The sequence below is a fragment of the Ascaphus truei genome, chromosome 1 (genome assembly GCF_040206685.1).
Source record: "Ascaphus truei isolate aAscTru1 chromosome 1, aAscTru1.hap1, whole genome shotgun sequence".
Lineage (NCBI taxonomy): Eukaryota > Metazoa > Chordata > Amphibia > Anura > Ascaphidae > Ascaphus > Ascaphus truei.
In genome coordinates, this window is record NC_134483.1 from 70,342,570 (window position 1) to 70,358,150 (window position 15,581).

The 15,581-nt window shown below is 44.8% G+C and overlaps 1 protein-coding gene and 8 non-coding genes across 9 annotated transcripts in view; 1 reads left to right on the forward strand and 8 right to left on the reverse strand.

Moving 5' to 3' along the window:
- SLC38A9 (solute carrier family 38 member 9) overlaps positions 1-15,581 on the reverse strand; it is a 212,587-nt gene that overhangs the window by 167,035 nt on the left and 29,971 nt on the right. The gene's annotated exons all lie outside the window — the stretch shown is intronic.
- Positions 993-1,156, reverse strand: LOC142473077 (U1 spliceosomal RNA). The gene has a single exon (XR_012789977.1). It is a non-coding gene; the product is annotated as a U1 spliceosomal RNA (small nuclear RNA).
- LOC142473085 (U1 spliceosomal RNA) lies at positions 2,163-2,326 on the reverse strand. Its single transcript, XR_012789979.1, has one exon. It is a non-coding gene; the product is annotated as a U1 spliceosomal RNA (small nuclear RNA).
- LOC142473092 (U1 spliceosomal RNA) lies at positions 3,333-3,496 on the reverse strand. Its single transcript, XR_012789982.1, has one exon. It is a non-coding gene; the product is annotated as a U1 spliceosomal RNA (small nuclear RNA).
- LOC142473129 (U1 spliceosomal RNA) lies at positions 4,503-4,666 on the reverse strand. Its single transcript, XR_012789990.1, has one exon. It is a non-coding gene; the product is annotated as a U1 spliceosomal RNA (small nuclear RNA).
- Positions 5,673-5,836, reverse strand: LOC142473158 (U1 spliceosomal RNA). Its single transcript, XR_012789995.1, has one exon. It is a non-coding gene; the product is annotated as a U1 spliceosomal RNA (small nuclear RNA).
- On the forward strand, positions 6,923-7,084 carry LOC142473169 (U1 spliceosomal RNA). The gene has a single exon (XR_012789997.1). It is a non-coding gene; the product is annotated as a U1 spliceosomal RNA (small nuclear RNA).
- Positions 7,271-7,434, reverse strand: LOC142473100 (U1 spliceosomal RNA). Its single transcript, XR_012789984.1, has one exon. It is a non-coding gene; the product is annotated as a U1 spliceosomal RNA (small nuclear RNA).
- LOC142473125 (U1 spliceosomal RNA) lies at positions 8,423-8,586 on the reverse strand. The gene has a single exon (XR_012789989.1). It is a non-coding gene; the product is annotated as a U1 spliceosomal RNA (small nuclear RNA).

The window sequence follows — 15,581 nt, forward strand, 5'->3', positions numbered from 1 at the left end:
AACGGGACCACCGCCTCCCGGGCACACCCCAGTCAACATAAGGAGGCTACCTTTCCGCAGTTCACATCCAATTGGGGGAAAAGACATTCATAGCACACCTCCTCACTTGAGCTGCTGATTAGGGGACCTTTCATATTATTTCACTACTAATGATATCTCCCACATTCAAGCATGCACACAATACATGTACAAGAACTCCCATGGTGCCTTGCAGAAAAGACATTTGCATGTGGTGACGTCGCACAGACAGTCAGTCAGCCTTTTATCAACGGGCACAGACTCTCCTCAATTTGCATATGAAAGGAAGTGAGCATCCAAACCTAGCAGTATGTCTCCCCAGTGCTCACAGTGTAACCTCAGTTGAAACTTAAGAGCACAGCCATGAAGTTAATTTGTCCACAGATACTGCTAGCTTCAAACGATCCTTTTAACCATCTCGACTTTCAATTTCTTCTTTCGCATCCATGTGGAAAGGAACATTCAGAATCAAGTGCCATAGATACAGTGGTGTAACTAGAAGCCAAGTGCTTCCCGAAGATACTTAGTCCAATGACCTGGAGACCAAAAGTTGCAATCATTCCTGTAGTACTTTGTCTCGGGTGACATTCTTTTCAGACACTATTGAAGAACTTTGGGGCTTTTTTAAAGTCAGAATACTAGATACAGTACATGTGATCTTGCATTGCCATCTATTGGTTATCCATGCATTGCGCATTGGAAATCATACCAAGGGAAAAAAAGAGGCCAGTCAGGGAACAGCAAAAGACCCCCACGACGGAAGGCTTAAAAGTGGTCGGTTTCCTACACTGGGATTGCTAAAAGCCAGCGGTGAAGATAGCAATTTTGAATGCAAATTCAGCGTAATTGAATGCAAATTCAGCGTAAGACGCTATTAGAAATGGGTGCATGATAAAGGAGGAGTCAACTTGAAGGTGCAAGGAATGGGGGTTGTGCACATGCGGGTGGCAAGTCTATCTTTTACCAAGAATAATCAGGGGAAAGCGCGAACGCAGTCCCCCACTACCATAAATTATGCAGTCGAGTTTCCCGCATTTGGGGAAATCGCAGGGGTCAGCACACCCGAAGTGCAATGGATGAGCCTCACCCTGGGTGAACCACCTTCATGATCATGGTATCTCCCCTGCCAGGTAAGTATGAGTTGTTTTGGGCAACGGGACCACCGCCTCCCGGGCACACCCCAGTCAACATAAGGAGGCTACCTTTCCGCAGTTCACATCCAATTGGGGGAAAAGACATTCATAGCACACCTCCTCACTTGAGCTGCTGATTAGGGGACCTTTCATATTATTTCACTACTAATGATATCTCCCACATTCAAGCATGCACACAATACATGTACAAGAACTCCCATGGTGCCTTGCAGAAAAGACATTTGCATGTGGTGACGTCGCACAGACAGTCAGTCAGCCTTTTATCAACGGGCACAGACTCTCCTCAATTTGCATATGAAAGGAAGTGAGCATCCAAACCTAGCAGTATGTCTCCCCAGTGCTCACAGTGTAACCTCAGTTGAAACTTAAGAGCACAGCCATGAAGTTAATTTGTCCACAGATACTGCTAGCTTCAAACGATCCTTTTAACCATCTCGACTTTCAATTTCTTCTTTCGCATCCATGTGGAAAGGAACATTCAGAATCAAGTGCCATAGATACAGTGGTGTAACTAGAAGCCAAGTGCTTCCCGAAGATACTTAGTCCAATGACCTGGAGACCAAAAGTTGCAATCATTCCTGTAGTACTTTGTCTCGGGTGACATTCTTTTCAGACACTATTGAAGAACTTTGGGGCTTTTTTAAAGTCAGAATACTAGATACAGTACATGTGATCTTGCATTGCCATCTATTGGTTATCCATGCATTGCGCATTGGAAATCATACCAAGGGAAAAAAAGAGGCCAGTCAGGGAACAGCAAAAGACCCCCACGACGGAAGGCTTAAAAGTGGTCGGTTTCCTACACTGGGATTGCTAAAAGCCAGCGGTGAAGATAGCAATTTTGAATGCAAATTCAGCGTAATTGAATGCAAATTCAGCGTAAGACGCTATTAGAAATGGGTGCATGATAAAGGAGGAGTCAACTTGAAGGTGCAAGGAATGGGGGTTGTGCACATGCGGGTGGCAAGTCTATCTTTTACCAAGAATAATCAGGGGAAAGCGCGAACGCAGTCCCCCACTACCATAAATTATGCAGTCGAGTTTCCCGCATTTGGGGAAATCGCAGGGGTCAGCACACCCGAAGTGCAATGGATGAGCCTCACCCTGGGTGAACCACCTTCATGATCATGGTATCTCCCCTGCCAGGTAAGTATGAGTTGTTTTGGGCAACGGGACCACCGCCTCCCGGGCACACCCCAGTCAACATAAGGAGGCTACCTTTCCGCAGTTCACATCCAATTGGGGGAAAAGACATTCATAGCACACCTCCTCACTTGAGCTGCTGATTAGGGGACCTTTCATATTATTTCACTACTAATGATATCTCCCACATTCAAGCATGCACACAATACATGTACAAGAACTCCCATGGTGCCTTGCAGAAAAGACATTTGCATGTGGTGACGTCGCACAGACAGTCAGTCAGCCTTTTATCAACGGGCACAGACTCTCCTCAATTTGCATATGAAAGGAAGTGAGCATCCAAACCTAGCAGTATGTCTCCCCAGTGCTCACAGTGTAACCTCAGTTGAAACTTAAGAGCACAGCCATGAAGTTAATTTGTCCACAGATACTGCTAGCTTCAAACGATCCTTTTAACCATCTCGACTTTCAATTTCTTCTTTCGCATCCATGTGGAAAGGAACATTCAGAATCAAGTGCCATAGATACAGTGGTGTAACTAGAAGCCAAGTGCTTCCCGAAGATACTTAGTCCAATGACCTGGAGACCAAAAGTTGCAATCATTCCTGTAGTACTTTGTCTCGGGTGACATTCTTTTCAGACACTATTGAAGAACTTTGGGGCTTTTTTAAAGTCAGAATACTAGATACAGTACATGTGATCTTGCATTGCCATCTATTGGTTATCCATGCATTGCGCATTGGAAATCATACCAAGGGAAAAAAAGAGGCCAGTCAGGGAACAGCAAAAGACCCCCACGACGGAAGGCTTAAAAGTGGTCGGTTTCCTACACTGGGATTGCTAAAAGCCAGCGGTGAAGATAGCAATTTTGAATGCAAATTCAGCGTAATTGAATGCAAATTCAGCGTAAGACGCTATTAGAAATGGGTGCATGATAAAGGAGGAGTCAACTTGAAGGTGCAAGGAATGGGGGTTGTGCACATGCGGGTGGCAAGTCTATCTTTTACCAAGAATAATCAGGGGAAAGCGCGAACGCAGTCCCCCACTACCATAAATTATGCAGTCGAGTTTCCCGCATTTGGGGAAATCGCAGGGGTCAGCACACCCGAAGTGCAATGGATGAGCCTCACCCTGGGTGAACCACCTTCATGATCATGGTATCTCCCCTGCCAGGTAAGTATGAGTTGTTTTGGGCAACGGGACCACCGCCTCCCGGGCACACCCCAGTCAACATAAGGAGGCTACCTTTCCGCAGTTCACATCCAATTGGGGGAAAAGACATTCATAGCACACCTCCTCACTTGAGCTGCTGATTAGGGGACCTTTCATATTATTTCACTACTAATGATATCTCCCACATTCAAGCATGCACACAATACATGTACAAGAACTCCCATGGTGCCTTGCAGAAAAGACATTTGCATGTGGTGACGTCGCACAGACAGTCAGTCAGCCTTTTATCAACGGGCACAGACTCTCCTCAATTTGCATATGAAAGGAAGTGAGCATCCAAACCTAGCAGTATGTCTCCCCAGTGCTCACAGTGTAACCTCAGTTGAAACTTAAGAGCACAGCCATGAAGTTAATTTGTCCACAGATACTGCTAGCTTCAAACGATCCTTTTAACCATCTCGACTTTCAATTTCTTCTTTCGCATCCATGTGGAAAGGAACATTCAGAATCAAGTGCCATAGATACAGTGGTGTAACTAGAAGCCAAGTGCTTCCCGAAGATACTTAGTCCAATGACCTGGAGACCAAAAGTTGCAATCATTCCTGTAGTACTTTGTCTCGGGTGACATTCTTTTCAGACACTATTGAAGAACTTTGGGGCTTTTTTAAAGTCAGAATACTAGATACAGTACATGTGATCTTGCATTGCCATCTATTGGTTATCCATGCATTGCGCATTGGAAATCATACCAAGGGAAAAAAAGAGGCCAGTCAGGGAACAGCAAAAGACCCCCACGACGGAAGGCTTAAAAGTGGTCGGTTTCCTACACTGGGATTGCTAAAAGCCAGCGGTGAAGATAGCAATTTTGAATGCAAATTCAGCGTAATTGAATGCAAATTCAGCGTAAGACGCTATTAGAAATGGGTGCATGATAAAGGAGGAGTCAACTTGAAGGTGCAAGGAATGGGGGTTGTGCACATGCGGGTGGCAAGTCTATCTTTTACCAAGAATAATCAGGGGAAAGCGCGAACGCAGTCCCCCACTACCATAAATTATGCAGTCGAGTTTCCCGCATTTGGGGAAATCGCAGGGGTCAGCACACCCGAAGTGCAATGGATGATCCTCACCCTGGGTGAACCACCTTCATGATCATGGTATCTCCCCTGCCAGGTAAGTATGAGTTGTTTTGGGCAACGGGACCACCGCCTCCCGGGCACACCCCAGTCAACATAAGGAGGCTACCTTTCCGCAGTTCACATCCAATTGGGGGAAAAGACATTCATAGCACACCTCCTCACTTGAGCTGCTGATTAGGGGACCTTTCATATTATTTCACTACTAATGATATCTCCCACATTCAAGCATGCACACAATACATGTACAAGAACTCCCATGGTGCCTTGCAGAAAAGACATTTGCATGTGGTGACGTCGCACAGACAGTCAGTCAGCCTTTTATCAACGGGCACAGACTCTCCTCAATTTGCATATGAAAGGAAGTGAGCATCCAAACCTAGCAGTATGTCTCCCCAGTGCTCACAGTGTAACCTCAGTTGAAACTTAAGAGCACAGCCATGAAGTTAATTTGTCCACAGATACTGCTAGCTTCAAACGATCCTTTTAACCATCTCGACTTTCAATTTCTTCTTTCGCATCCATGTGGAAAGGAACATTCAGAATCAAGTGCCATAGATACAGTGGTGTAACTAGAAGCCAAGTGCTTCCCGAAGATACTTAGTCCAATGACCTGGAGACCAAAAGTTGCAATCATTCCTGTAGTACTTTGTCTCGGGTGACATTCTTTTCAGACACTATTGAAGAACTTTGGGGCTTTTTTAAAGTCAGAATACTAGATACAGTACATGTGATCTTGCATTGCCATCTATTGGTTATCCATGCATTGCGCATTGGAAATCATACCAAGGGAAAAAAAGAGGCCAGTCAGGGAACAGCAAAAGACCCCCACGACGGAAGGCTTAAAAGTGGTCGGTTTCCTACACTGGGATTGCTAAAAGCCAGCGGTGAAGATAGCAATTTTGAATGCAAATTCAGCGTAATTGAATGCAAATTCAGCGTAAGACGCTATTAGAAATGGGTGCATGATAAAGGAGGAGTCAACTTGAAGGTGCAAGGAATGGGGGTTGTGCACATGCGGGTGGCAAGTCTATCTTTTACCAAGAATAATCAGGGGAAAGCGCGAACGCAGTCCCCCACTACCATAAATTATGCAGTCGAGTTTAGCGCATTTGGGGACATCGCAGGGGTCAGCACACCCGAAGTGCAATGGATGAGCCTCACCCTGGGTGAACCACCTTCATGATCATGGTATCTCCCCTGCCAGGTAAGTATGAGTTGTTTTGGGCAACGGGACCACCGCCTCCCGGGCACACCCCAGTCAACATAAGGAGGCTACCTTTCCGCAGTTCACATCCGATTGGGGGAAAAGACATTCAAAGCACACCACCTCAAGTGAATTAACTAAATAAATAGTGAACCTTCTATATCCTTTCACCATTCAAAAAAACCTCCCAAATGATACAATGTGCCCAACAACAACAACTACAGCATGCAGCATGTGAGCGGGTTTGAAGCAGGTACAGACTCTTGTAAACATTTGCATACGAAAGGAAGGGAGCATCCTAGGCCGACACTGTTCTGTGCTATGCCTGAAACTGGAGATCTGTGAACAAAGTTGAATTCACAACACAACCTAAACGGATAGCGCTATATATTTATTTATTTCATTATTTATTTATATCATTATCCAAGTCTACCATAAAGGGAAGACTTCACAAGAGGAGCAAATACAGCGAAGTTGATTGGACGGCGCTTCACTTTACAGATGGACAATGACCCAAAACATACTGCAAAAGCAACCCAGGAGTTTTTTTTAAGGCAAAGAAGTGGCATATTCTGCAATGTCCGAGTCAATCACCTGATCTCAACCCGATCGAGCATGCATTCCACTGGCTGAAGACAAAACTTAAGGCAGAAAGACCCACAAACAAACAACAACAACTGAAGACAGCTGCAGTAAAAGCCTGGCAAAGCATCACAAAGGAGGAAACCCAGCGTTTGGTGATGTCCATGCGTTCCAGACTTCAAGCAGTCATTGCCTGCAAAGGATTCTCGACAAAGTATTAAAAATGAACATTTTATTTATGATTGTGTTAATTTGTCCAATTACATTTGAGCCCCTGACATAAGGGGACTGTGTATGAAAATGGTTGCAATTCCTAAACGTTTCCTACGATGTTTTTGTCCAACCCCTTGAATTAAAGCTGAAAGTCTGCACTTCGATTGCATCTCGGTTGTTTCATTTCAAATCCATTGTGGTGGCGTACAGAGGCAAAACGATGAACATTGTGTTAGTGTCCAATTATTTCCGGACCTAACTGTATGTATGCAAGAGAAAAGTGCTCGAAAAGCAAAGAAAGAGTGCCGAAAAAGTACAAACCATGATCATGAAGGTGGTTCACCCAGGGTGAGGCTCATCCATTGCACTTCGGGTGTGCTGACCCCTGCGATTTCCCCAAATGCGGGAAACTCGACTGCATAATTTATGGTAGTGGGGGACTGCGTTCGCGCTTTCCCCTGATTTTCTTGGTAAAAGATAGACTTGCATAAGCATCTACTTCAATACTTTTTTTTTCTGCTTTAATATTTTACTTTTCTTATCACTACACCCTTCCGGGTGTAGTGATAAGAAAAGTAAAATATTAAAGCAGAAAAAAAAAGTATTGAAGTAGATGCTTATGCAAGTCTATCTTTTACCAAGAAAATCAGGGGAAAGCGCGAACGCAGTCCCCCACTACCATAAATTATGCAGTCGAGTTTCCCGCATTTGGGGAAATCGCAGGGGTCAGCACACCCGAAGTGCAATGGATGAGCCTCACCCTGGGTGAACCACCTTCATGATCATGGTATCTCCCCTGCCAGGTAAGTATGAGTTGTTTTGGGCAACGGGACCACCGCCTCCCGGGCACACCCCAGTCAACATAAGGAGGCTACCTTTCCGCAGTTCACATCCGATTGGGGGAAAAGACATTCAAAGCACACCTCCTCACTTAAGCTGCTGATTAGGGGAGCTTTCATATTATTTCACTACTAATGATATCTCCCACATTCAATCATGCACACAATACATGTACAAGAACTCCCATGGTGCCTTGCAGAAAAGACATTTGCATGTGGTGACGTCGCACAGACAGTCAGTCAGCCTTTTATCAACGGGCACAGACTCTCCTCAATTTGCATATGAAAGGAAGTGAGCATCCAAACCTAGCAGTCAGTATGTCTCCCCAGTGCTCACAGTGTAACCTCAGTTGAAACTTAAGAGCACAGCCATGAAGTTAATTTGTCCACAGATACTGCTAGCTTCAAACGATCCTTTTAACCATCTCGACTTTCAATTTCTTCTTTCGCATCCATGTGGAAAGGAACATTCAGAATCAAGTGCCATAGATACAGTGGTGTAACTAGAAGCCAAGTGCTTCCCGAAGATACTTAGTCCAATGACCTGGAGACCAAAAGTTGCAATCATTCCTGTAGTACTTTGTCTCGGGTGACATTCTTTTCAGCCACTATTGAAGAACTTTGGGGCTTTTTTAAAGTCAGAATACTAGATACAGTACATGTGATCTTGCATTGCCATCTATTGGTTATCCGTGCATTGCGCATTGGAAATCATACCAAGGGAAAAAAGAGGCCAGTCAGGGAACAGCAAAAGACCCCCACGACGGAAGGCTTAACAGTGGTCGGTTTCCTACACTGGGATTGCTAAAAGCCAGCGGTGAAGATAGCAATTTTGAATGCAAATTCAGCGTAAGACGCTATTAGAAATGGGTGCATGATCAAGGAGGAGTCAACTTGAAGGTGCAAGGAATGGGGGTTGTGCACATGCGGGTGGCAAGTCTATCTTTTACCAAGAATAATCAGGGGAAAGCGCGAACGCAGTCCCCCACTACCATAAATTATGCAGTCGAGTTTCCCGCATTTGGGGAGATCGCAGGGGTCAGCACACCCGAAGTGCAATGGATGAGCCTCACCCTGGGTGAACCACCTTCATGATCATGGTATCTCCCCTGCCAGGTAAGTATGAGTTGTTTTGGGCAACGGGACCACCGCCTCCCGGGCACACCCCAGTCAACATAAGGAGGCTACCTTTCCGCAGTTCACATCCGATTGGGGGAAAAGACATTCAAAGCACACCACCTCAAGTGAATTAACTAAATAAATAGTGAACCTTCTATATCCTTTCACCATTCAAAAAAACCTCCCAAATGATACAATGTGCCCAACAACAACAACTACAGCATGCAGCATGCGAGCGGGTTTGAAGCAGGTACAGACTCTTGTAAACATTTGCATACGAAAGGAAGGGAGCATCCTAGGCCGACACTGTTCTGTGCTATGCCTGAAATGGAACTGGAGAGCTGTGAACAAAGTTGAATTCACAACACAACCTAAACGGATAGCGCTATATATTTATTTATTTCATTATTTATTTATATCATTATCCAAGTCTACCATAAAGGGAAGACTTCACAAGAGGAGCAAATACAGCGAAGTTGATTGGACGGCGCTTCACTTTACAGATGGACAATGACCCAAAACATACTGCAAAAGCAACCCAGGAGTTTTTTTTGAAGGCAAAGAAGTGGCATATTCTGCAATGGCCGAGTCAATCACCTGATCTCAACCCGATCGAGCATGCATTCCACTGGCTGAAGACAAAACTTAAGGCAGAAAGACCCACAAACAAACAACAACAACAACAACAACAACAACAACTGAAGACAGCTGCAGTAAAAGCCTGGCAAAGCATCACAAAGGAGGAAACCCAGCGTTTGGTGATGTCCATGCGTTCCAGACTTCAAGCAGTCATTGCCTGCAAAGGATTCTCGACAAAGTATTAAAAATGAACATTTTATTTATGATTGTGTTAATTTGTCCAATTACATTTGAGCCCCTGAAATAAGGGGACTGTGTATGAAAATGGTTGCAATTCCTAAACGTTTCCTACGATATTTTTGTTCAACCCCTTGAATTAAAGCTAAAAGTCTGCACTTCGATTGCATCTCGGTTGTTTCATTTCAAATCCATTGTGGTGGCTGGCGTACAGAGCCAAAACGATGAACATTGTGTTAGTGTCCAATTATTTCCGGACCTAACTGTATGTATGCAAGAGAAAAGTGCTCGAAAAGCAAAGAAAGAGTGCCGAAAAAGTACAAACCCTGGGAAGGGTGTAGTGATAAGAAAACTAAAATATTAAAGCAAAAAAAAAACTATTGAAGTAGATGCTTATGCAAGTCTATCTTTTACCAAGAAAATCAGGGGAAAGGGCGACCAGAACAACCCCATTATATATCAGCTAGTCCCCTACTCACCTCAGCTTGTGTTACTGCAGGGACAGGCCATAAAATAGGGACACGGACCTGTACAATCATTAAAGGTACAGGATACAGCCAAGAAGTATACAGCATCTTGTCCCTTGGTGAACTGGGACCCTATCTCCTCACGTGAAGAATTTCCCCTGCGAGGACGGACGCACCGGAGTCATCAACTACTGTTGGGTATGTGTACTTTTTTTTTTTTTTGTAGCCCGGGTGGTGAAAAAGTGATTTCACCTCTAAAAACCGTGCTCATGGTCAAGTGAGACCAGGTGCGCAAAACTTGTGACTATAGGCTCCGGAGAGCTGCAAGTCCATGACATGGTCAGTCCTCTTCAGCCACGAGGGCCAGGAAAAGTCCTGATGTTACACCGACGTCGTCATCCGAAGAATCCGACGTCCATCCTGTTCCCTCCTAGTGCAGCAGACGCCGCAGGAGGGTCCAAGTCTTTAGGGCTTTCGGCTCACACCTACTCGCCCACCGCAGTCTTCTCCCGAGGGAATGGCGACCACCGACCAGCACACAGTCTTGCATTCTCCGAAGAAAATTAGGTGACTGATAACCCAAAAATAAAAAAATACAATCCATGGTGCGAGTGCTCCAGTGCGCTGTGCAATGCAGTGCAGGAAGTGCTCTGACGAAACAACAAAATGTGCACAAGTGCACGCCAGACCCGGAAGCCTGGCGGGTAAAAAAATAGTGGCGAACCCCTCAGCGGAAGGCAATAAGGGGTGCCAGTGCAGAAAATGTAGGGGTGTGCAAATTATCCGTGCATGTCAAGTGCTATGCAGCATGCAGCAAATGACTCCGCCAGGTCAACCACTCCTGGGGTGCCGTGATAAAATAGCCCGGGCTACATATCCGCCTTCCCGGCCATGACCAGACCAAGTGTGACTACTACACTTGATCTTAGCCAAAAGGCCGAGAAGCGATTGGGTATGTGTACACCGTCGCAGGACACAGCGTGCGGATGCACCTGGCAGGTACCTATCCCAACAAGTGCACCAACAGTTAACTGGAGAGCGCTACTTCTTACACTTTGGGTGGGCTGGACACTAGGGAAAGGGACATCAAGGTATTGGTGCCTAGCGCCCAAAGTACTGTTGGGACATTCACTGGGGGTTTGGGTTAGGTGCTCTTTATACTTTATGTGTGTTATGTTGCATATTTGTTATTATACATTACTGACCAGTAACTACAGTTACATATACCCTGTGTGCAATTACTGACTGTATTGTCTTGGCAGGGGCTATCCCACTGCGTGAGTATCCTTCCCAGGTGGAGGCGCTGTTAGCATATTTTTTACACACACCCCAGGCTCCCAGCAGCAGAGGCTCAGACTCCTGTGAGCCACAGGTATTGCACCAAACGCACAGTAGTCGCCTTATCTCCCAAGGGGTGGGGGAACGTGCGTTACACAGATATAGGATAAGTATCTGTCATATATATTTGGTTTTTCGTACACAATACAAAAGCATCAAACAGTCACATAAATTTACTTTATTTGGAAAGCATAATTAAAATATCTCAGGCTACGCTTATAGTGCCGGCGACAGCAGGCTACAGTCGCTGGAAAAATCAAATTGAGATGACTTCCAGCGATCATGACCAAGCCGTCACGCCACACTTACTATAAGCACATGCGACTGTGGCAATGCATTTGTTTTGACGCAACGTCGCGTCGCTGTCGTCGGCACTATAAGCGCAGCCTAATGCTTCGGCCAAGGAGTCTGAGCCCCAACAGCCGCAATTAGAGTGGCTTTAGTAGGGGCTCGCCTACGCTTCCGCAAGCGTAGGTCTTAGGTAAATTTAAAATTTCCCCGCTTGCCGGAGCGCAGGGCCGGTCACATGAGCGATTCGCCCAATGATAGCGAACCAGCTCCGTGACATAATTGGCCCGCCCCTGATGGCGTGCTGTGTAAGGCCTGAGCCTCAGCACTGTTTGGGGCACTATATCCCAGGCCTAAGGCCTCGGACACGCTTACCGCTGGCGTGCTGAGGCGCGCTGAGGCTCAGGGAAAGCGAGTGCTTTCCCTGGCCTTGCGGTTGCTTACCGCAAGCGCTCTCAGCAGGCCATCAGGGGGCGGTCCGGGGGCGGGCGCGTCACTGGCCGGGGGCGGGCCAGTGACGTCACGGAGCTGGTTCGCCCTCATTGGGCGAACCGCTCACGTGACCGGCCTGTCGCGCCGGCAAGCGGGGGAATTTTAAATTGCGGCTGTAGGGGCTCAGTGCTGAGCGGGAGCGCGCGTCAGCACGCTTCCGCCAGCAAGCGCCAAACATGGCCAAGGCCTTAGAGACATCAGTTAGTTAAATATATATAAGAATAGACATTTCACAGCGCATCTGGTGGCTTTACATGAAAAGCATAATGAATATCACAGCGCCATCTATAGGTTACATGTAATAGTTAAGATGTTTCGCAGCGCCATCTATTGGTTTTACATGTAAAGAACAAGGAATGTCTGACAGTGCATTTGCTCTTTTTATGTAGAGGAAACAAAGCACTTCGCTCTAAACCAAAAAAGTTTAATAACTTTATTAAAAGCTTATTTAATAAAGCTTATTTAGCTTTTTTTTTTGGTTAAGACTTAAGTGCCTTGCTTCCTCCACTTATTACCCGAAAACTTTTGAAGCGGTACAGGATTGCTCCTCAGTAGCGCGGAGCACCTGCAACTACACCTGGTCTTTGGACTTTCATTACATAGAGTGCCTGAAATGCTCTTTTATTATCCATGTTTATATGCAGTAAATCAGAGATTTCACAGCGCCATATGCTCGTTTTGTTAGGAAAATTAATTACAATTTATCTCGGCGCCATCTATTACTGAGCGGTGAGGGGGGGTGTAGGCGGACGCTCACAAAGGTATGCAAGGGAGACTCATTATAGTGAAATTAAATAAGCCTTTTATTGCGCCTGTTTCCTTAACATCAGGAAACCATCCAAACAAGGGGTAAACAAAGCTTCTATTCATTTGGGAGTATTTCTAGTGAAATACTATGCAGTTCACAACTCCCTTAGATAAGCATGTCTCCCAGCCCCAAACATATAGCATGAGATGAACAGATATAAAAAGTCTTGTATATGAAAGTCTTATCTGTTTGTAGTGGTTTGGAAGGAAAATCTTTTCTGTCCCTGGTTCAGCTCCCTTTTCCTCAGGGTGTGTCAGCATTCAGGTTTAGAAGTTTCCCCTGTGTCTTGAAAGCAGCTCTGCTGTTTCTTCTGGCAGGGCTCAAGACTGTTTGTCTCCAAGTTCAGCTCAGGTGTGAGCTAAGGAGTCTCACTTCCTGTCTCAAAAGACAGGCTTTTCTAAGCCATCTAATCAGGCAGGTGGTGTTTGTTAATTGACTACCAGCAGTTAACCACCACACTGCTGGATTAGAGGTACATTACCTGAACAGGGATAACTCCCCTGTTACAGGGGGGTACACAAAATAGAATGAAAAGTATTTCACAGCGCCATCTATTGGTTATATGTATACACAAGATTCACAACATCTTATAGTGCCATCTATTGAGGTGTGTGTGTGTGTGTGTGTGTGTGTGTGTGTATACACACACACACAATTAAAATAAAAAAGTAGAAGGTACGCTAATCATATATAGGACAACCACATTTTTATCGAACAACTTATCTTGGCTGGGTGCAAGATGGACAGTCGTAGTCCACCCCAATGACCAGGAAACATCAACAGAATAGATGGTGCCCATACAGATGCAATCAGTTGGCTTGTTGCGTAGTCGACCAGGAAACCGCAGAGGCAGCTGCCTGACAACTGCCTGCTTGCGGAATCCCCGGAAGCAGACTAATTGCTCATCAGGATTAACACAGCTAGGGTCCCTGCTTCTGAATGGGACACCAGTTCTGTGAATCCTACAAGACCTCATCAGTCTGGCAGAGCTGTGCGGTGAGTACAGAATCAGTCCCTCTCTCATTGCAACTCTAACAGGCAATCAAGCTGCTTTTATTTTATTAACATAGGATTGTAGTAGGGGGGTCTCTTGAGTTGAACCACATATATTTCAGCCCCGGGACCTCCTGTTTATTGAGTTACAGGCCCCGGGATTTCCAGCAAGTTTAATTCTCCCGTGTCACGTGACGCTGAACTGTTCACTTAGGTAGCAAACTGGGTTAACATTGGTAATCATACAATATTTGTTTAGGTTGTGAAATACATTTGGCCTTTAGAAAATCCTCTTAGGAAGAATAGCAAGAAGTTCATTATAAACAAAACCATGAAGCCAGTATCATAGCTCAAACAATTGTTTACTTAAAGCTGCAATTCCCTCCATTCTGTTTATTTTCTTTTACACAATTGGAACTGGAGAGGGGGCGACCCCCAAAGCTGTAACGTGGCTCCGGGGACTCTGCTGTTCCCAAGACAATTAACTTTTTATTTCAGTCAAATAAAAGTAAAAACAAAGATGGCCGCCAGGGTGAACCAACAACCAATATCATGCGCTGATTACACTACAGCTTCCTACTGCCCTATAGGAGTGAAGCATGGACAGATGCCACATTAATTCCCCAAAAGAGACCGGAAACACCATCACATAAAAAGATAAATAATCCAAGGAACCACGGGTTTCCCAAAACTAAAATGAGCATGGTTCAGATCTGAAGTAATTTAACTTGGTTTAAAGGGTTTGGGATTCCTCAACAAAATGCAGACTAATGCATAAATACAGATATAGGATAAGTATCTGTCACATAAATATGTTTTTTCGTACACAATATAAAAGCATCAAACAGCGACATCAATTTGCTTTATCTGGAAAGCATAATTAATATATCTCAGAGCCATCTGTTAGTTACAGTTGTGTGAAAAAGAAAGTACACCCTCTTTGAATTCTATGGTTTTACATATTAGGACATAATAACAATCATCTGTTCCATAGCAGGTCTTAAAATTAGGTAAATACCTCAAATGAACAACACCCCATGACATATTACACAGTGTCATGATTTATTTAACAAAAATAAAGCCAAAATGGAGAAGCTATGTGTAAAAAACTAAGTACACCTTATGATTCAATAGTTTGTAGAACCACCTTTATTTAGCAGCAATAACTTGAAGTAATCGTTTTCTGTATGACTTTATGCACTCTCTCACATCATTGTGGAGGAATTTTGGCCCACTCTTCTTTGGGGATCCAACATGGCGCCCTCTTATGCAAATCTTTTTATTGACATATACGAGCAGACCCACATACTCAATGATACCCCATACAGCAGACACATCATTGTCTATCTACGCTACATTGATGATGTGTTCTTCATCTGGGACGGTACTGAACAGGAGTTATTAGCGTTTATTGATGCCTTGAACAGTATACCATCAACCATTCGTTTCACAGCCAGCTTCAGTAAGACAGAAGTCACATTTTTGGATACGGTTGTATACAAACATAATTGAAAATTATCTACAAGAATCTTTCACAAAAAACAGATAAGAACACGCTTCTTCTTGCAACTAGTCATCATCCTCCACAAGATTTGGAACATGCCCTATCCCAGATGGCCCAGCGTTTCCAAGAAAGGGGATATGCCACCAAGGATATAGCTATGGCACTCACCCTAGCCAAAGGGGTGGACAGGAATATGCTTCTTAATAAACAAGGCAAGAGCAAGGACATGGATCGTTTTACTATTAAAACCACGTTCAGTGCGGCCTCTGGCTTAATCAAGAAAAGCATTCGTAA